The 22,230-nt window shown below is 40.8% G+C and overlaps 2 protein-coding genes across 2 annotated transcripts in view; one reads left to right on the top strand and one right to left on the bottom strand.

Annotated features, from left to right (window-relative positions):
• The window catches only part of LOC126458628 (cytochrome P450 9e2-like), a 161,040-nt gene that overhangs the window by 103,744 nt on the left and 35,066 nt on the right, over positions 1–22,230 (bottom strand). The gene's annotated exons all lie outside the window — the stretch shown is intronic.
• The window catches only part of LOC126458631 (cytochrome P450 9e2-like), a 46,252-nt gene continuing 40,868 nt past the window's right edge, over positions 16,847–22,230 (top strand). Inside the window, exon 1 of the mRNA XM_050095799.1 lies at positions 16,847–16,935. The gene's annotated coding sequence lies outside the window, so the exon portion shown is untranslated. The remainder of the gene's footprint in view (positions 16,936–22,230) is intronic.

Below are 22,230 nucleotides of genomic sequence, written 5' to 3' on the forward strand. Positions count from 1 at the left end.
TAGTGACGGTAACATTGGAAGAATAAGGACCCTTACTGGACTAGGATTTGTTGCAAAGTTGCTTCACCTAGAAGGTATTGAAGAAGATATATAGTGCGCGTTTTGCACGTTCTGATCTGTCTGTGAAGGGTATAGCCAAAAGGGCAAGCCAGGAACATCAAATAAAAAGGAAACAGGCACACGAAGAGCAAGAAAACCAAATGTATGGTTATGGTCAGCATTAAGGTACTGGTTTATGGTGTAAATCCTTATAAAATCTTTTACATGCATTCCCAGAACTTTCATTTTCAGTGAGTAAGGAACATTTTCCCCTGAACCATTGGAGATAGAAAACTGAAATTTTCTGCAGACTTTGTTCATAGTATAACGCAGCTTCCTGTGGTACAAGTGTTTTTCTGTCAAAATTATTTACTTTTCTCTGAAACGGAAATTGCTTTGTTTCATAAGAATAATTTTTTTAAATAAATTGTAAGAGCTCTGAAACTGATATTAAAAAACTATTCCACATGTTTGCTTTTCTGATTAATAAGAATTACCTACCACTATATGAAAGTTGTAAGTCAAGTAATTTTTGTGAAAATGTTCCTTGTGTGACAGCATGTGTTCCGAAAATTTCCAACAATAGCCCATAACATAATTACCTCACGTGCAAAAATTGGTTGTTCTATCTTTCAGACACCAAAAACTGCGTTAGATCATGTGAGCGCGTCCATTTTGTCCTACGTCCTCCCTAAACCAGTGATACAACATCTCTCGAGCTTATTTCCCAGAAGTAGGTTATGTTGTATTATGGCGAATCGACAATTATCTGTGATATCACACTGCACGCTAATTACTATTGAGAGAGGCCCACACTGAGGGCCAAAAATACAAAGGATCAAAAATTGTTTGTGATATCACATAGCATACAAAGTACCTATGAGATCATTATTATTTTCAGCCATAAATAATTACCTATGTGATCGCCCCGCGCTGGGCACTCAAATTTAGTGAACTGAGAATTCTTCTCTGTTTTCTGCGATGAGGTTACATGAAAGTGACTCATGAGATTATCCCACGTTGGAAGCTAACAACTGACACCATTAATTAAATGAAATCAAACAGAAAAGATTATGAGATTAAGTAATTGAAAAGCGAATGAAACAGACTGTTTAGATGAGTGCGTTTATTTCAGTAACTTTTGCACACAAAACAGAAATTACAAAAGTCAGTGCCGATTTGACTGGGCGAGGACACGACTGTTATTAATGGGAAGGAAAGGGGAAAAGTCATCTCAACATTCTTCGTGGTCATTCGTGGTGTCCTCTTACTTCCGCCCTGTCTCACGGACTGTCTTCTTCACTCCTCGTCCATCTCTCAGCTTAACGACTCCTCAAGCATTTTCCACGTCTCGGCAGCACGACGGGCAGACTGAGTTTACAGTCCCACCGAATGACTGATCGCCGCTGCATGACCACTCCTCTCCACCCAGGGCGAAAATTTCCTGTCTTCCGTGGAATGGTAATGAGAGTCGGGAACTGGCGTCTTTCCCACGATTTCACGGCCAAGGCAGTTCCCAGCGTAGGCCACTCGTTGTTTCCATGTTTTCTGCATACTTACGTTGTTCCTGACGCACCCACACAACACTTCCTTGTAACGGCTCTCTCTGCATGAGTCCTGGACAATCTCAAGTTTGTACTTCGTCTAAGAGCCTGCTGGCGTTCGCGATTATAAAGGATCATCCTTACTGTCCAGAAAACTTTTTTTATCAGGCTTATTTCTTTCTCTGTTCTTAAATTGCACACGCCCCCCTGTGCGAATTCTTGACGCTTTTGCGTCTGCAGGGCTCCTGGGATTGTCGGCACGTACTTGCCTTCTAAGACAGGTAAAATGGCTGGTGCAAGGGCAGAAAAATTAACATGCCTTCACGTACCTATTCTTGACGCTTTTTTCCCTACCGCTGCAGGAGTTCATCAATTTTTCTGCACGCTTCTCATTGTCCGCCAGGCTCTTCGCAAGGTGTCCAGTCTTAAGCGGGGCGAGAGCATCCCCCCACCTACCGTTGTGTAGTTGCAGAGTGACTCCAGTGTCGGCGTCTTGGGCGTTCGCCACATGGGGTTTGGTCGGCTTTCTCCTGGGCTGCTGTCGGTGTGTCGGCGAAGGTGGCCTATGGTGAGCTATCACAGAGTACTTGCCTTATTTAAATGTGCCACGGCGATGAGCCGCCATCTAGAGCTCAAATACGCCATTCACAACCAGTTTATAAGTCCTACTTAACTGCAGAGTAGGCACTGAGAATCATAAATAATAATCCACAGAAGCGCTATACATGCTAATTGGATTTCTGAATAAAGTAAGACCATGTATGACGTGCTGTTGGACGTTGAAATGAGACTTGGGATTGCCTTGCTTCGCAGTTCTACTACGCTAATATGTCTCATAGAAATTTGACCACTTATTAAACGATCCTCCAGTCTGAATCCATACGGGTGCACACCCTACCAGGAGGGAGCCCCATTGCACAAACGGACGCCATAAGCGGAGAGCTTACACTGATATTGAAAATAATCTGTTGCTTTTATGAAACTATTTATTCTCCTAATGAACACTAGTGGACCTGAAAACCAGCAACTTATTAACTCGCTATATTTAAATCATAAGTACCAGTGAAAGTGAAAGGAGGAAATGCTTCCTGCATAGGCCTAGAACTAGGGAAAAGAGTAAGACGAGGGTGCTGGCTGTGTTTCACCCTTGTCAGTCTATACTTAGACTGCCCGTTAGATGACAGGAGAGTAAACACTGGAGGAAGAAGAATATGGTGTTTGACGTTTGCAGGCTACATGATCCTCCTAGCAAAAGCTAAATGAGAATTACAAGGCATAGTGGATACCTTTGACTCTAACTTAGGAAAGATTTATGGAAAGAAAATCAATAAAAATAATGGCACTAGGAGAAAATAAAGAGGTAAAGAGGATGCTGAACGGAGAAGTATTAGAACATGTGCAGAGCTTTAAATATATGGGAAGCAAGATAGAAATCGTCTGGAAGAGTAGCACAGAAATTATAAACAGAATAGCAATGGCGAGAGAGCCGTTTAAAGAACAGGAAAATTTGCTGCAGCAATATGGACAAAGATTTGAGTGAAAGACCAATGAAATGTTTCCTATGGACTGTCCTCCTGTATGGTTCTATGATATGGACCGCTGAGGGAGGAAACAGAGCAACGTTGGAGGCTTCTGAAATGTGGACATGGAGGAAGGTGGAAAGAGCACGATGGATGGATACAGTGAAAAACAAAGATGTAGTATGAAGATTGGGAGAGCAAAGACAATTACTGGGTGTAATAAACAGAAGGAAACGGAACTGAACATACATTGAGAAAGAAGGAGGGCCCTATAAAAAACAGTCTTAGAAGGAAAGCGGAGACGATGGAGGAAGCGGTTTCAGATCAACGATGGCAGCACGTGCAGCGAAGTTATGAAGACAGCAACGCATTACAGGAAATGGGAGACACAGAGGACCTACTTACACAGCACAATACTGCCGGTGATCATATACAATATTTCGAAATGCAGGTCCATTCTCTCCGTTGCACTGAATTTATATAAGTGTGCTGTGTGTCACTATTTTCCTTGCATATTCAAGTCAAATAGCGTTGCTAACATTGTTCTATTGGGCATTAAATATTTATATTCTATTTTTGATTGAGATATTAGGGCTTATTTATCACTACCTGCAATAAGAGAAGTAAGTTCCTTTAAAACACACAGCAAGCCTACAATGTATGCATAATTATAAAGTAACAGTAAGCGTTTACTTAATATGAACCCTCAGGTGGTTTATGTAAGTCGTTTATAGTGTGGATTCACATCGCCACGGCCTCTTCATTGGACGAAGATAAGAAACGCATGTTTTCTGTGACTGTACGCGTTGCCACAAGCCGGATCTCCCGTATCTCGATATCTCCGAGGAAGGTCCGGCAGTACAAAGTTTTGCTGTTCTCACACCCTGCACGTTATCTCAAGTATTTTCCAGTCACATGGAGCGCAAAACGGATTACTGCGTAGGCGATACTTCGTAGCTCTACGGCAGACGTTCTTATCTTCCGTTATTACCGAAATCGATTGTACTGTGAATGATCCGTTACGCAGTTCTCTACCTGCGCTTGCTATAATGGTAGAAAAACTATATGATACCCAAGTAAATAAAATTTGTAGTGGATGAGTAATTCTATATGTACGAGTAAACGAAGTGCCAGGGTAATTGATGAAGAAGTTTAAAACAGTTTTGTTTCTTTTAGTGAAAAGAGGGACCATAGCAACAAGGAAGTATAGCCAATCTGCATTAATTTACGTCTGTAGAGAGATTTTCTGGGTTGGAGGATATATATAGAATAGAAACCTGTTGTGTCTTTGTTGAAGGAACCATTCGGACAGCCTCCTGAAGTGAATTAGACATTCAGTGGAAAACCAAAGTAAGAATGGTAGAGCTGATTCATGAAAGTGGAGGAGGTGGGCCTCAGGATCAAATACCCGTTGTCATGAGTGGGAGATGTAGGTCATTTCTAGAAAAAATCCAGACAGCAAGTACCCCTGCCTAAAAAGTATCTCCGGCAGTCTGAAATATTCTGAAATAATCACTTACAAGATAGATTCTAATACGCCAAATGGCACACATATTACATGTCATAAAGAAAAAGAAACTATTGAAAAATGTGGCATGGGTCACATCACAGAAATACGAATCCTTCATGAAAACATACAATAAATAAAAAATAAAATACAGAAATTTGGAGATCAGCTCCAAACTTTCAATTGTGCAGTAGTTTTTGTTACTGAGCAGTGGTGTAGAGACACAGAAATCCAACATACAGTAGCATCACTGTAAGAAATGACAAACTCCTACGGTAGGACTACTTCAAAGGGTGAATGGCATCCATTTATATCGTAAAAGCGACACAGTTGGAAACAGGACTTGACCTTATAACAGTAAGTGATGAAAATTTGAAATATCAGCTTCTGAATTAACAGTGCTTGACATCACCAAGAATTCAATTATTTCGTGTGTGTATCGATCACCCAGATAAATGCCAAGTAAAGAATCGACATAATTTTGCGTGGAAACGTAAACACAAATATCATAAATAAAACTAGTAACATCCTCATAAATATTCTTCAGGTTTTGGCATGTCTCTGTTGGTCAATAGCGTGAAAAAAGTTACTACAATTTCTGCATCGTAATTCGCCGATATGGCCACAGATACGTATCGACATGACAAAGTGTGGTGTCGCGGTTGATGATCTTGGACTGTCCAGCCTTTCTGCCAAGTAATAACAGTAAAATCGGGTACCGAAAAAATCCCTCAATAGCTGCTCTACAAACGACATTTATCAGAAATCAAAATACAGGATTTCTCAAGAGAACTAGCAAACCAAACTTGGTAAGTAGCGTACAGAGAAACCAATGTAGATGCGAAATTCTCTAAATTCTCAACATTATTTAAAATGAACTTTGAAAAAGACATTTCCAGAAGCACCTGCATCAGTATCTATAATCAGTGTCAACAAATGGATAACAGTGGGCACCTTCCAAAGCCTTCAGTTCCTCAGTTCCATGATAAAGAGTCATAATGAGCTAGAGTTCTTAAATTTCTGTCAGAGCTACAGAAATATTAATCAGAAAGACGATTAATTCCTCCTAAAAGTCATTTAAGAAAAAACTAATATACAGTGTGGAGAATAACTACAACTTAGCGTGAGAAGTCACTAAAAACGAAACAGGGAGAGATGAACAAAGGCAAAACAACATACTAGTAAAATGGAGGACAAAGTAATAATTGGTCCACGCCACCTAGAAAAGTATGTGAAATAGCATTTTTGAAGCGCTGCCAAGATCTATAGAAAAAATTCAGAGAAAACTATTAGTCAGTTTCTCTGTTGTCACCATTCTCAAAAATAATAGAATCAGTTGTGAAACGTAGAACAACAAATACTTGAATAAATACAAACTTCTACGTAAATCACAGTTTGGTTTTCGAGTGGTAGAAACATAGAACCAGCCATAGTAGACTTAAGAAAGTGGCACTTGATGCTCTTCATAAAGATGAGTGTGTCACAGGCATATTTTTAGATCTTTCTGAAGCTCTGAAGCTTTTGATATTGTTGAAGATAAGAATAGAATTTTTCGAAATGTGGTGCTACAGAAGAATGCTGAAGAGTAGATGGGTACATCACGTAACTAATGAGGAGGTATTGAATAGAATTGGGGAGAAGAGGAGTTTGTGGCACAACTTGACAAGAAGAAGGGACCAGTTGGTAGGACGTGTTCTGAGACATCGAGGGATCACCAATTTAGTATTGGAGGGCAGCGTGGAGGGTAAAAATCGTAGAGGGAGACCAAGATATGAATAAAGTAAGCAGATTCAGAAGGATGTAGGTTGCAGTAAGTACTGGGAGATGAAGAAGCTTGCACAGGATAGAGTGGCATGGAGAGCTGCATCAAACCAGTCTCAGGACTGAAGACCAGAACAACAACAACAAGATTTTTCTAAATACACTGGAAGCATTAGGAAGAAGAGACATAGCTGACAGATAGGGCACAAAGAACTGGGATAACACATTCCTCAAATAGGTTAAAACCTCTAGTGAAACACTTATCGAAACCATTATACATTAATATATCAGTCCCTCAGTGTAGCACGTTAGGGTCACGCTGTTTCTGTTATATATCAATGATTTTCCAATAGTGTTAGTCTCGGGGAAAAAATCTCTTTGCTGATGATAGCAGTATTACAGTCTATGACAAAACGGGAGAACTTCTTGCAGAAAAAAAGGATAATATACTCAAGGTAGTTTGCAGTTTGTCAGTATGGAATAAAGTGTCATGTAACGTGAAGTAAAAAATGCCTTGAGTTTCAATTTGAAGATGGAAAATGACACAGTTAAATTAAATGTGGTTGGCACCTCTATAGAATGCATAACAAACACAAAATTCTAGGACTGAATATTGATTCTCGTTGAAATGGCACGGACACACAAGATTATTGCACAGAGAATATCATCAGCATGCTATGACTTTAGAGTATTGTCATCAGTGTCTAACAGCCAGTGTCTGGTACTTACTACTGACATATACACTCACTTCTTAGCTATAGAATGCGGAATTCTTAATGGGTAACAAATACATAAAATGTGAACAAAGTTTTCAAACTACAACGAAGGGCCATAAGAATAATACACAAAAATAGCAGTCGAAACATCGGGGATCTTAAGCATACTATGTGAGTACATTTTCCATTCAGCTGTATACATCAAAAATAATATTGATAATTACAAACAACTCAGTTCATGAGCATGGAAGAGAGCAGGCCTGAACGAAGAAAAAATAAAGGAAAAACTACAAACAGAATTTTCTACTAAGGAATAAAGCTCTACAAGCAATTTCCGAAGGAGGTTAAAGAGATTGCTAAGAAACTAATAAAAATTGCACAAAAAGTACGTGTTAAGCAATACATTCTATAAATTTTGAGGACTGTGTAAATAAAACAGAATAGAGATTTGGTAAAAAATGAACACATACAAATAATAATGATAATAAAACGAACCAGTTAAAATAGCAGCATGGCACTATGTCTTTTCTCTAATTTTTTTCTTTTCTGTGAAAGCATACTCCCAAAGCTATGCAATTCATAATACCTTATCCTCTTTCTGAGCTCAAATCTCACTCGTTGTAGAGGGATGGCGACTCAGTTTTTCAGGCTAGGAAATGGGAAGCTGTGGTACACCATATGGATACCACACATCGTTCGTGCAGTTCTGTGTGTGTGTGTGTGTGTGTGTGTGTGTGTGTGTGTGCGTGTGTGTGTGTGTGCTATGAAAGAATTTGTGTATAGTGTGTGCAGTAATTGGGAGTGAGAAACGAATGAACAGTGTGGCAATAGCTTTTTACATTATTGGATAACGTTTTTGCAAGAGAGTATAGAACACTACTTTTAAACCAGATGAGGTTGCAGTGTTCTAAACAGACTGGCCTTATATTCGGGAGGGTGGGGACTTCATTCAACCATTTAGTTTACATTTATGTACTTGGTGTCGCTAAATTAGTTCAGGAAAATGCCGGGATAGTTCCTGCTATAAGGCCACTGCCGACTTGACTGTCCCATTCTTGTCACCCTAGACCTTTAAGTATATAAATGCCTATATGTACGAATAAGTTACTTTTGTTGGCTTTACAGCGTAGTACCATGACATGTCCAATACCCTTGCATAAGCGATCTACAGATGAACAAAACTACTACTACTATTAATAATATAACTACTGCACAGCCAGCAGTTCCAACTAAGCTTCTCGCGATTAGGAATCTAGTATCCTAATATCTCGTTCCGTGTTACTTTCTACACAATTAAACTATTGTAATTGCAACACATGCAGAGGAGAAAAAACTGTATATGTTCAACTCCGAGAGCTTCATCGCAAATGTAATTTATTTAACGCGACTGAGTATTAAAGTATTAAGCAAGAATCGTAACAGACCAAACTGTTCAACAAAAATGTTTTCAGCAGTATTAGAGACAGTTTAATCAGGTAACATGACGAATGGATAGAGAGGAACATAGTCTAGTTTATATACGCCTGTAGCTTACAAGTGCCTCCGCCTATAACGTATATATTGAGGTGGCGCAATGGTAGCACAGTGGAATCACATTTAGTTCAGTGGTTCAGTTTTAGGTTTTCCGTGGGTTTTCTATTGCTGCTTAAGGGGAACATTGGTATGATTCCTTTGAAAGGGTCGTAGCCGACTTTCTTCCCCAGTCCGAGCGTGTGCTCCTTCTGTAATGACTTTGCTGGTGGCGGGCATCAAAGCATAATCCTTCTTATAGGTTGACTCTTACACGGAAGATTACAGCAAACCATCCACTTTTTACAATGCTATTTATTTATTTAAGCAGCGTCGTTACCGCTTCAAAAATGATTCAAATGGCTCTGAGCGCTATGGGACACAACTGAGGTCATCAGTCCCCTGGAACTTAGAACTACGTAAACCTCAGGACATCACACACATCCATGCCCGAGGCAGGATTCGAACCTGCGACCGTAGCGGTTGTTACCGGTTTCGAACCGATAGGTTCATCTTCAGACGGCTGCTTCACGTTTCACATTACATTTCCTGTTTTCTGTCCCCACCTGACGAAGCTTCCTATTGGGTGGTGATGCCCTACAACCAAAACAAGATGTGAGACAACGTCTTTTTAATTGTAATTGTGCCTCACGACGATTTTAAGTGATGTAAACAAGTTGTTATTATTAACTGGAAGATGTTACGGTTACTTACAATGAAGAATCTGCGCCATTGGAACGTAATGGCGAGGATTGTTTATTGTAAGTAACCATTTAATAATAAAATTTCGTTTACATCTCTTAAAATCGTCGTGAGGCACAATTACAATTAAAAAGACGTTGTCTCACATCTTGTTTTGGTTGTAGGGCATCACCACCCAAAGGAAGATTCGTCAAGTGGGGAAACAAAACACGAAATGTAATGTAAAACATGAACTAGCCGTTAAAGATAATATTTTTAACTGTTACGTTAGAAGCTAAGTTACCATCTTTTGGCTGCTTCAGCGATTGAATTTTGTAGAATATAGAAGCAGGATTTTGGAGGTTATCCTTAGTTTTACAACCTACTTTTCATTTATTTGATGAAATATTGCCTCAACGCATTGCACTACAGACTCATGTTAAATTATACAATTTTTTTTTGCGTTCGTGATCGACTGTGAATGTGTAACCAAATGCAGCTTTACTGTCTATTTTGAAAGGTATATTTCTGCATCTTCATTTTCTGCCATTGTGCGTAAATTATAGTTTTTGTTGTAGAAATGATAATAATTTGTGGTTATTAATAATTGTGGAGATGAAATGTATTGAAATTTAGGGGGTTAAAGTCGTTTTGGGAGATATTTTCAGTGTTTACTGTTTGGTTTTCAGAATTATCTCTCTTGCTCGTGTATCGCAGCATCAACTGAAATGTGAAATATAGTCGTAATGATTTGTGCAATGTTACTGACTCAGGTCACATGTTCGTATTTAACATAGTTTAGGCTGAGAGTAAGCCAAGTTGGGATGCACTTTCGTTTGCAGTGGTCTCTTAGAATTTGTAAACATATGAGTCATAGTCATGAAGTTGAAACTTCCTAGCAGATTAAAACTATATGTGAGACCAGGGCTCGAAGCTGGGAATTTTGCTCCGATAATTCAGTGGATAGAGTACTTGCTCGCGAAAGGCAAAGTTCAGCGGCTCGCGGCCCGGCCCGGCACACAGTTTTAATCTGATAGGAAGTTTCATACCAGAGTGGAAATTCATTCTGGGAAAGTCCCCTAGCCTGGGGCTAACCATGTATCCGAAACATACTTTCTTCCAGGAATGCTAGTCCTGCAAGGTGTCCAGATTATCTTCTGTGAAGTGTGGAAGGTAGGAGATGAGGTGCTGATAGGAGTAAAGCTATGAGATCGGGCCGTCAGTCGCACTTGGATAGCTCCATTGGTAGACCACGTGCTCGCATGACGGCAAAGGTGCCAGGTTCGGGTCCCGGTCAGGGGTACAGTTTCAATCACCCACGAAGTTCCAAATGAGCGCACACTGCGCTGCAGACTGAAAATTCATACTGGAGTCACAAATTACCAATTCTCACTTCGAAATAAAAGGACTGCAGGCATGTCCCTGAGTACAAAGGTAAAAGTAATTAACTAACTTTACGTTTTCGAGATGATAACTGAAACTGTATGACTACTCCCTCGAAGCACATGATGTATCTGGTCTGACACACCGTTGTGGGCTACCTATTTGACGTTTACTGTGGCCATATTTAACTAAATGTGCCTGCCTAAGTGCAGATGGTTACTGTTGTAAATTTTGCAACGGTCAGCGTGCAAAGATCTCTTGGATGTGTCTCCACTGCAAAATTTAACGCCCATGCAAAAAAAAAAAAAAAAAAAAAATCATAAACATTTGCACACAGCTACGTCTTTCTTTGAATTTATGGAGGCTCTGCCGCCTAAAAAAAAAGAAATAACTTTAATCTGGTTCCATTGTCTCAGAATCTTCGTACAAGAATGACTAGCGTCGACATTTGCCGTGAATTTATGCCTCTTAAATGATAGATTTTTGGCTACCGTCCAAAACGTACGTCAGATGTCGGCCATGATCAAGCTGTGGCTGCAATTTTGACGTTGTTGTAGTCTGCATTGTCTGTCACTGCAGATAGAAATACAGAGTTGTTTGATGACGCCTTTTGAAAAGTTCAAACGTAAGCACCATTTTGTGTCACTATATGACATGTACACTCTTTTGTTCTATATCCAAAGTGATTCCCTGTCATAACCCAGCCGCATATTAGCCGGGAGAATAATGGCTGCCTGTATTTCTATGTAGAAGCCCTGATGTTGTTGTGGTGGTCTTCAGTCCTGAGACTGGTTTGATGCAGCTCTCCATGCTACTCTATCCTGTGCAAGCTTCTTCATCTCCCAGTACCTACTGCAACCTACATCCTTCTGAATCTGCTTAGTGTATTCATCTCTTCGTCTCCCTCTACGATTTTTACCCTCCACGCTGCCCTCCAATACTAAATTGCTGATCCCTTAATGCCTCAGTACATGTCCTACCAACCGATTCGTTTTTCTAGTCAAGTTGTGCCACAAACTCAATTTCTCCCCAATTATATTCAATACCTCCTCATTAGTTATGTGATCTACCCATCTAATCTTCAACATTCTCATGTAGCACCACATTTCGAAAGCTTCTATTCTCTTCTTGTCCAAACTATTTATCGTTCATGTTTCACTTCCATAAATGGCTACACTCCATACAAATACTTTCAGAAACGACTTCCTGACACTTAAATCTACACTCGATTGATTGGCGACTCCATGGAGTGTCCTGTGCACCACGACCATATAATGGGTATACTTGGAAGGAGAGACAGCATTGGTCGTATTTTTTGTTTTATTAAACGCAAAATCGATTTTTGGTCGCTGAGTGACCATCTTCAGTGCTGTAATACATGCCTACCAATTTAAATTATGTATTACAGCACTGAAGATGGTCACTCAGCGACCGAAAATCGATTTTGCGTTTAATAAAACAAAAAATACGACCAATGCTGTCTCTCCTTCCATCTATACTCGATGTTAACAAAATTTCTCTTCTTCAGAAACGCTTTCCTTGCCATTGCCAGTCTACATTTTATATCCTCTCTATTTCTACCTGCCGGCTCGTGTGGCCGAGCGGTTGTAGGCGCTTCAGTCTGGAACCGCGCGACCGCTACGGTCGGAGGTTCGAATCCTGCCTCGGGCATGGATGTGTGTGATGTCCTGAGGTTAGTTAGTCTGAAGTAGGTCTAAGTTCTAGGGGACTGATGACCTCAGATGTTAAGTCCCATAGTGTTCATAGCCATTTGAATTTTACTTCGACCATCATTAGTTATTTTGCTCCCCAAACAGCAAAACTCATTTAGTACTTTAAGCGTCTCATTTTGTAATCTAATCACCCGACTTAATTCGACTACTTTCCATTATCCTCGTTTTGCTTTTGCTGATGTTCATCTTATATCCTCCTTTCAAGACACTATCCATTCCGTTCAACTGCTCTTCCAAGTTCTTTGCTTTCTCTGACAGAATTGCAATCTAATCGGCGAACCTCACAGTTTATATTTCTTCTTCATGGATTTTAATACCTACTCCGAATTTTTCTTTCGTTTCCTTTACTGCTTGCTCAATATACAGATTGAATAATATAAGGGGCAGGCTACAACCCTGTCTCACTCCCTTCCCAACCACTGCTTCCCTTTCATGGCCCTCGACTCTTATAACTGCCATTTGGTTTCTGTACAAATTGTAAATACCCTTTCGCTCCCTGTATTTTACACCTGCCACCTTCAGAATTTGAAAGAGAGTATGCCAGTCAACATTGTTGAAAGCTTTCTCTAAGTCTACAAATGCTAGAAACGTAGGTTTGCCTTTTCTTAATCTAGCTTCTAAGATAAGTCGTTGGGTCAGTATTGCCTCACGTGTTCCAATATTTCTACGGAATCCAAACTGATCTTCCCCGAGGTCGGCTTCTACCAGTTTTTCCATTCGTATGTAAAGAATTCGCGTTAGTATTTTGCAGCCGTGACTTATTAAACTGATAGTTCGGTAATTGTCACATCTGTCAACACCTGCTTTCTTTGGGACTGGAATTATTATATTCTTCTTGAAGTCTGAGACGACCTAATCTCTCATTATTCCCATGACCCATACACGAAATATACGATGGTGGCAGCAAAGTGGTCGCAAAGTCTTCCATAAATGCAGAATCTCTATTTAGGATTTCGGGAGAACTGTCGCCTTCCTTCCAAGGATTTCCACCGCACTCGCATTACAAAGATCGACGGTTCAAATACGTGTCAGCCCACCGATATGTAGATTTTCCATGATTTCCCTAAAACGCTCAAGGCGAAGGCCAGGAAGGATTTCTTTAAAGGGGCACCGCGAATTTCTTCCTCATCCTTGAAACATTCCGTGGATGTATGTGATGTGGTAGTGTCTGTGTTCTTCGGAAGTGCGATGCAATGTTCGTTCGGACACGCATGCAGGGCACTATAGCGACTACTGCCGTTATGAAATTCAGAAAATGCACTCGCATTTGCGAATATGGAGATCCATCAACTGTATAACAGAATGACAACAGTGAAAATTTCCCACCCGACCGGGTCTCTGAGATGGGTGCTTATAAGAGATGTAAAAGGTTTATGTAATATAACTACTTTCTATTAGAACACAATTACATGGAACTTGTTGCAGCAGAAGCAGTTGGTACACCATATTTTTCAGGAGATTTCACCTTTTTCAGCAAGTCAGTCTTCCCTTTATAGTGTTTATAAAACGCCATGAAAGTCAGCTTGTATTTATATTCGCATTGTGAGATTGATTTCACAGTCCCTAGCAGCAGTCGATTTATTTCATCAGCCCACTGGGCCAACATCAGCGAAAATACTCTTTCCACGTTGGCGACGAGTGCGGAAATAGGAAACGAAAACTTGCATAGTTTCAGCGGTCGGCATTTGAGTTCAGGATTTTCGGTTTCCTTAAGAAAGTAAATCGTCTTTCTTTCACGCAGTGTTTAGACTTCTACTCTTCCGAGCCACGCTTAGTGTCCAAAAGGCTCTTCAGGTACATATATTCGGAAAACAATTTTCACCTAAATCTTCACACCATTTTCAGTAAGGTTTATGATAGTGTTTTCAGTCATCACCCACTCTGCAGTTTCAGACAGCGTCATCCAATCAAATACTTGAAATGTTGTATAAGAAATACAGTAATCAATCCTATGGTGTATAAAGCCATTGACTCTTCCTCAAATTTCTAAATAAAATAAATTATTTATTGGTTAAGTTTCTCATTCTTTAATTTGTTCAGATTCGTTTTTGTTTGCATGACAATAAAACTGGCAGTTTTCCTTTCATTCAGATACCTTTGAGTGTCGACTACTATGTTGCGTATTTCAGTTATCGAGACTTCATTCTTCTCATCGCTTTTCATATATGCTTTCAAACATAGATAAGTCTGACTGCACGAACATGAAGTTAATTTCACTGATCGCACCACTGTACAAAATCTGAAATTATTTCAGGTGACCTGCTTCGGCGTCAAAAAATTGTTTTAATGGAATCCAAAGCTTAAGGATTCTCTCAAGTGCGGGGATTTAAGACAGCCATCTTGTTTTTGAGTGAGATGAAGAGCCTGTGTTACCTCCACGAGTCACTGAGATAAAAAAGCTACAGATCTCACACAACTCTTCCGATGCGTACGTCCTTTCTTGAAAATAGACCTCTGTTTTGTGAAATCATCCGAAAAGTGACACTTTCTCTGTACATCCTTAGGTATTTTCGTAAGTGATGATAAGTTTGTTAGACGGTAAACAGTCGTCAATAACAATTTAGTCATCGAAGTACACGTCACTATTCAGTTCCCGCCATACACACCCGAAGTAAACACTTCAGACATTACTCACTTGCACTCGTTGTTCGTATTACGTTTAGATATAATCGTCTTATCAGATCGCTATTGAACTGAGAACTGCGCGATTCTTCCTCGTGGCGCTCGTTAAATAGTTCCAGCTGGAGAAGTACTTTCTCGAATCACAGCTCTGGATTCGGAGGGTGCTGGCACTGACGATACAGGTGAAACGTCCCTTTGAAAAATTATACATGACTGTGCTTAAACTGACACACAATATTTTTTTAGCGCAACGCAATCTGACTTTCAGTAATCCCTATAAGAGAATGGCCCTGACTAAATTAACCTATACATTTCACAAATCACTTACCTCACAAAAATCTTCGTTACTCAAACTACTGCAATACAGCGAGCGCCACTACTGCCAGCTAAATAAAAGATTCAAGCTACGGAAGGCACTAACTACTGATAGGCATAGTTAGCAAATGAAGGATTTTAATAGAGAACAAACAATGTATTTACCTTAATAGTCATAATATATATAGCAGTTCATGACATCCATTCTTACAAATGTACTGTTTCTGATGGACACACCTCCAGATTATCCATTCTCAAAAATCCGCCATCTCACTTCCCCACATCCACCACTGCTGGCGGCTCACCTCCAACTGCGCAACGCTACGCGCTGTTAACAGCCAACAGCCCAACACTACAATAGCGAATATTACAACAATGCCACCCAGCCACAGACTTCACACAGCACAGCCAGTGATTTTCATACAGAGCACTAGATGGCGGTGGCGTTACCGATATAAGAACCTAAACAGCCTACTTACACAGGATATGCAACATCTGTGGACGACCGTGTCAACATAAACTTGTTGACATAAATAAAACTAACTGAGGCTGCATTCACATTTTACGCTAACAGACGGTGTTACTCGAGGACTTGAGCTAAGCTCGTAGCCATATTTTGAAAAATCGGGACAAAATTGGGTCTGAAACTACTGTGAAATCCAGACCAATTGCTGTTTATAGGCGTCGATAAATATCAACGGGGACAGCTGAAAATGCCTGCTCCGACCGGGACTCGAATCAGGGATATTCCGCTTACATGGCAGACGCTCTATCCGACATTTTTCTATCTCTTCTTGTTCTTTACAGTTAGTTGCATTTGTTCGGGGTGGACGTCCCATGACACCTATTCAGGTTCATCGTTCATCTGTTCACTCAGTGTTTTTGTTACACAGAGCAGCTAAACCTCTGACTGAACGCACTGAGCTACCGTGCCGGCTGAACTGAGCCATCGGGGACCACAGAGGGTATTGCGTGTGCAGGGGATTATCTCTGGCGTGTCCGAAAGAACACATACCATGCGTGATGTTGCAGCACTCGAAGAATGAAATTACAATGAAATCCAGACCATTAGCTGTTTACAGCCGTTGATAAATATCAACGGGGACAGTTGAAAATGTGTGCCCCGATCGGGACTCGAACCCGGGATGTCTTCGACGGCTCAGTTGGATAGAGCATTTGCCATATAAGCAGGAGATCCCAGGTTCGAGTGCCGGTCGGAGCACACATGTCCGAAAGAACGGATACATTCATTTAAATTGGGGCTTGTCGGGACAAGAAGATCCATAAACGGTGATGGTCCCGACGTATCATGACGGATGGCAACCCTATGCTAGGTGTGATAACAAGTCGGGATTAACGTATGGACGCCCACGCTGTTCCTTTGACACTTCACATGAACGTACAGCCCGCTGCACGCTCTGTGTTCCATGTTGCAAGTTTGCGCTGCGCGTCGCTCTACGCGCGATTATAACCGTCCTGTGACGTCACTCCCTCCCCTCTCCGAGGCCCCCACCCCACCCCACCAGGCGGCCGGCCGTAGGCGAGGCTCGATATATCAACAGACGCTGGAAACCGCACGTTGACTCTCATGCAGAGATAGTGAAGGTAAGTGTTCATTTCTATTCGATACTGCGCTGTTAGTATTCGCTATTATTTGTGTTGTAGTAACTCGTAGTTTAAAGTGCGAATTCTATGCTGTGAGTGTACTTCGTTGTCAAGGACATAGAACTGTAAACACTTGCCACTCTCTGCATTCTCTTGTAACATAGTCGGCTATTGGAAATAAGAACACAACAATTAAAACCAAGGATAGGAACAGTCCAAGATACTATTACATCTTTATCATGACTTCAGCGTATAACAGCATATTTTAAGATTTAACAACTAATCACTAAACTCCAATGTCTATTTGCGGAATAAATTTTAATTTCTAAATCTCAAAGATACACTGCCGCGAAGTATTAGTTTAAAATGAATTTGCTTTAATAGCTCTACGTACTGATTTCTTGTGGTTCCTTTTCTGCCAGATGTTCATGTCTGACATCCTTAACCCTTGAGAACAACTAGAACATTCTTGTTAAGAAGTATAATTCAGTCTTTCAAGCAGACTAGACACGTGTGATTACATTAATTTTTTTTTTTTCGAACTTCACGGCTGTCTCTCGTGCCATCAGTCGTTATGCCTAACTTCCTTTCATTTTAATCGTGATATTTCTTTCCTAAACTATTTACGCATTTTCGAACTTTTTTTCCCCAGCTGCAGGATCGTGCTAGTTGAACCGTTATAAAGTTTTCAGATTACTTGTCGCGTAAAAATGTCTAGTAAGCAAGACTTTTTAATGAATTTGCCTCCTTTTTACAGTGGTTTCAGAAAAACATAATGAGAATTAGAAGTTCGCGAGGTCATCACCCTCTCAGCAAGCACAGAAATATTCGTTTTGTAAATAAAAACCGCCTTTTTAAGATGCATTGTATTTTATTTCACCCAGATGCGTTTCGCCTTTTACTTTAAGGCCCTTCAGTCCAACAGTTCTTCGCGTTTTTGGCTGCCATCTGCTTTTCCTCTCGTCTGGTCACACGCTGCAGGTCACACTGTAACTTGACTTACGAAACGAATTTTTTCCTTCACAATTTTCTTGTTGTTTGCCCCTATGGCTGCCAGTTCACTATACGAGTATGTCTCATCCTGAGCCCCGCCTCATCCAGAGACATTTACTGATCTTACAGTAGTTGTATCTTTAAATCAAAGTTTTCGATCAAATGTCTGCAACTAGTGACAGAAGACTAATAGACACAAACAATAGGAAAATTGTGAAGAAAAAAAATTCGGAAGTGCGAACTACAGCATGTGACCAGATGAGAGGAAACGCAAATGTCAACCAAAAACGCAAAGAACTATCCCATTGAAGATGCCTTGAAGTAAAAGCCGAAACGCACCCGGGAGAAATACATTGCAAGAAAAAGTGGTTTTTATTTACAAAACAAATATAATGAGAAATACCCGTCTGTAATTGAAAGAACTCTATATTAATGGGATGTTACATTTTACTCAGAGTGTAATTTAATGAACACATTTTTAAGCAGTTACTACTGTACTGGCAAACTGTGCATTTGCTTTAGAAAATCGTATTTTTCAGAATTCGAACATCAAATAACACAAACGAATTAATGATAGGCATTTCTGTTCTTACGTTTGTTGATGTGTTTGTGTTCTCGCTGTCGAGCTCTATCTCTTATATATTGTATCCTTTTTGTTGATAATAATTATAAACACTTAACTGCGCCATCTTCAGCCCATTAAATTCCTAGTCTCTTCATTAGGAATATTACTCAGTGTGGTCGTAAAAACTGTTACGTCGGGCGGACTGGCCGAGCAGTTTGAGGCGCCGTGTCACGGACTGCGCGGCCCCTCACGCCGGAGGTTCGAGTCCTCCCTTGGGCAAGGGCGTGTGTGTTGCTCTTAGCATAGGTTACTTCAAATAGTGCGTAAGTCTAGGGACCGATGACCTTAGCAGTTTGGTCCCATAGGAATGCACCCGCATTTTGAACATTTTGTAAAAACTATTATACAAGTTTGTTTTTCCGTGGAATGAAAATTAGACACTAGAAATAGTATATGAGTTTTGTAGAATGTGCAGCAAAATAACTGAAGTAGGGAAGATATAATACGAAGAGTGCCAATAGCAAGAAAAGTTTTCTGAAAAATAATCATGTTGAGGTTGAAGCTCTTTTGTCCGCGTTTGCTTTAACAATACATATGTTTTTGAATAGGGTCCGCCTTTCTGAAGAAGTTGTATCTGCTAACATTCGACTATAAAGTCGAGTGTTAAGACGCCTTTAATGAAAGTAATGGGATGTAACCTTATGAGGAAGTGAGACATGGTTTGTAAACAGATAAGAAGATAATACAGGATGGAGCAGAGGAAATACTTGTTTTTCAATACTGAATGATTGAAACCTGGTTTTATTAAAAATATCTTGCAATCAGTAACAGCACTTTTATTGCCGCTTTAAATCTACATACCTTAAATACGTCCAGAAAATAATGTCGCTGAGATAACGTCCTTCTTGCTGGACACAAATCTGGATCCTCTTCTGAAAGTTACGCACGACACTCTCCAACGTTTCATTGGGCACAGCTTCAGTTTCCTGACGGACAGAGATCTTGGGGTCATCCATTGTGCGGGGCTTCTTCACGTACATTCTTGGTTTCAAGTAGCCCCACGCAAATAATTCACAGATAGATAGATCTGACCAGCGGGGGGGTGGGGGGGGGGGGGTTGCTTCGTTGGTTGGTCCCATCAGGAGGAGGGGAAGGAAACCTGCCGTGCACTTTCAAAGGAAGCATCGGGGCGTTTTCCTGAAGCGATTTAGGGAAATCACAGAAAATCTAAATCAGGATGCCCGGAGGCGAATTTCAAACGTTGTCCTCCAGAATTCCAGTCAGATGAGACTAGGGGCAAAGGAACATCACCTTGTCGTGAAATTTCCTGGGAACATTTGTCGAACCACTTCCATGGATGATCTCGCCATGAGAGCTGTACCAGCATCCTGTTCTAACAACATTTCTGTCATATTCAGTAGACCTCTTTCAAATTCTGGTCGAAGGAAGTTGCTTAGCATTTCGACGTAGCGCGCTTATGTCACAGTAGCTGCGGTTCCTCCCTCTTGAAAAAAGTAAGGTCCTACAATCCCTGTGTTGGAGATAACGCACAACTGTTGCTTTTGAGCTGTGGACAAGTTTTTGGTATAGTTCCTGTGAGCTCTCGGACACCCAGTACCGACAGTTCTGTACATTGACATACAACCATCCAGATGCAAATGGGCTTCATCAAACACGAATACTGGGACATCTGCAATTCCTAAGAGTAGCTTCCATGCGTCCATTACGCCACAAAATCCTTTGCACTGTTCAAAATCCGTTTCACTTAACTGATGGACAGTCGCTATTTTGTACAGATGATATCTGAATCACCATTTAAGTTGTAATACTCAGCGATAGAGCCTATCGCCTAGCAGATCGTTTCGGACTAGCTAGGAATGCCGTTCTCAGTCTGTCTACGTTTTCCGGAATTTGAACTGAACGGGGAAGGCAATGTGGTTTCTTTTTCATCGCAGAACCAGTACTTCTAAAGGCTGCAATCCATCAGAGTATAGTGAAACTGCATCTCGACAACCGACATAAAGCTGTCGACAGAAAGACATTGTTTCTAAATAATTGCTCGACCGCGAACACACGATGCTCTACTCTCCAACGCTCCGTAGGGCTTGAAGCTCCATCGTCTCAGCTGTCTGCCAGCGGTCGATCACGTTCAGTACCCCGCGGAGTACCAGCGGATTAAGAAACGTGCGTTTCCTCTGCTCCGTCCTGCAGGAGCTTCTGAGACGTCGTGCTACAGTAGAATGCAGAACGTTGTGTAGGCATTTCGAATAATTAAATGGTACTGAATCGAAATGGGTCGAAAAGAAGTTTCTACGACAACTTGAGCAAAAGAAGGGCTCAGTTGACAGGACACATCCTGAGGCATCACTGAATACTTCGGTAATGAGTTAGTAAAAACTGTAGTGGACGACCAAGGGTTGACTACTGTAACCATGTCCAAATGGATGTAGGTTGCAGTTGTTATGCAGAGATGGAAAATAAAAAAAAGAGTCCCTAGGGTGGAGATCATCGTCAAACCAGTCCCTGGACTGAAGACCACAAGACAACAGTTTTTACGAGGAAATATGTACCAATACTGCAAAAATTACGATTACATGGCAAAAATAAAATTGACACTTTATTTTTCCATTTTTGTTGACTGTTGCGTTGTAGTATTTAGCTTATGTTCAGACAACATAACGAACAGGATCGCTACGTGACACTGAACTAGAAGCAGTTGTAAAACATGCATACAGTGAAGGTTCGACTTGTGATTGTGCAGTGGGATAGGTAGCCTATGTGGCACGTGACGTGAGCGTCCGAATATCTCTGCGCTGATGTTCTGCATTGCTGGACACTGGCGCGTGGGCTGCAGCGTCGATCCCCGCTGGGAAAGAGGTTTGGGTGGGGTGTGAATAGCACTGCATGACAAAATGGGAAGTTGTTGGATGAAATAAGCAGCGGAACGTCCACCCAAGCCTTGATAGTTGGGAAAGGGAGGGCGAGGAAAACAATTCTTACAGCAGCTGGGGGTCACTCTGAAAGTCCAAGTATTAGCTGCAGACCCCATGTCGACCTGGGATATACTTGTGTCACCTCTTAGCGTCGTTCTCCTGTTTCAGAGTATTGCTCATTGGAAAAATATTCACCTCCTCAGGCCCACACAATTAATTTGATCTGCTATGTATCAGCTCTGAGGGATGAAATAGTGAAGGCAGCAGAGGATCAAGTAGGTAAAAAGACGAGAGCTACTAGAAATCCTTGGGTAACAGAAGAAATATTGAATTTAATTGACGAAAGGAGAAAATATAAAAATGCAGTAAGCGAAGGAGGTAAAAAGGAGTACAAACGTCTCAAATATAAGATCGACAGGAAGAGCAAAATGGCTAAGCAGGGATGGCTAGAGGACAAATGTAAGGATGTGGAGGCTTATTTCACTAGGTGTAAGATAGATACTGCCTACAGGAAAATTAAAGAGACTTTTGGAGAAAAGAGAGCCACTTGTATGAATATCAAAAGCTCAGATGGAAACCCAGTTCTAAGCAAAGAAGGGAAAGCAGAAAGATGGAAGGAGTATATAGAGGGTCTATATAAGGGCGATGTACTTGAGGACAATATTATGGAAATGGAAGAGGATGTAGATGAAGATGAAATTGGAGATACGATACTGCGTGAAGAGTTTGACAGCACTGAAAGACCTGAGTCGAAACAAAAAAAATGGCTCTGAGCACTATGGGACTCAACTGCTGTGGTCATAA

This window comes from Schistocerca serialis, chromosome 2, assembly GCF_023864345.2.
Source record: "Schistocerca serialis cubense isolate TAMUIC-IGC-003099 chromosome 2, iqSchSeri2.2, whole genome shotgun sequence".
NCBI lineage: Eukaryota > Metazoa > Arthropoda > Insecta > Orthoptera > Acrididae > Schistocerca > Schistocerca serialis.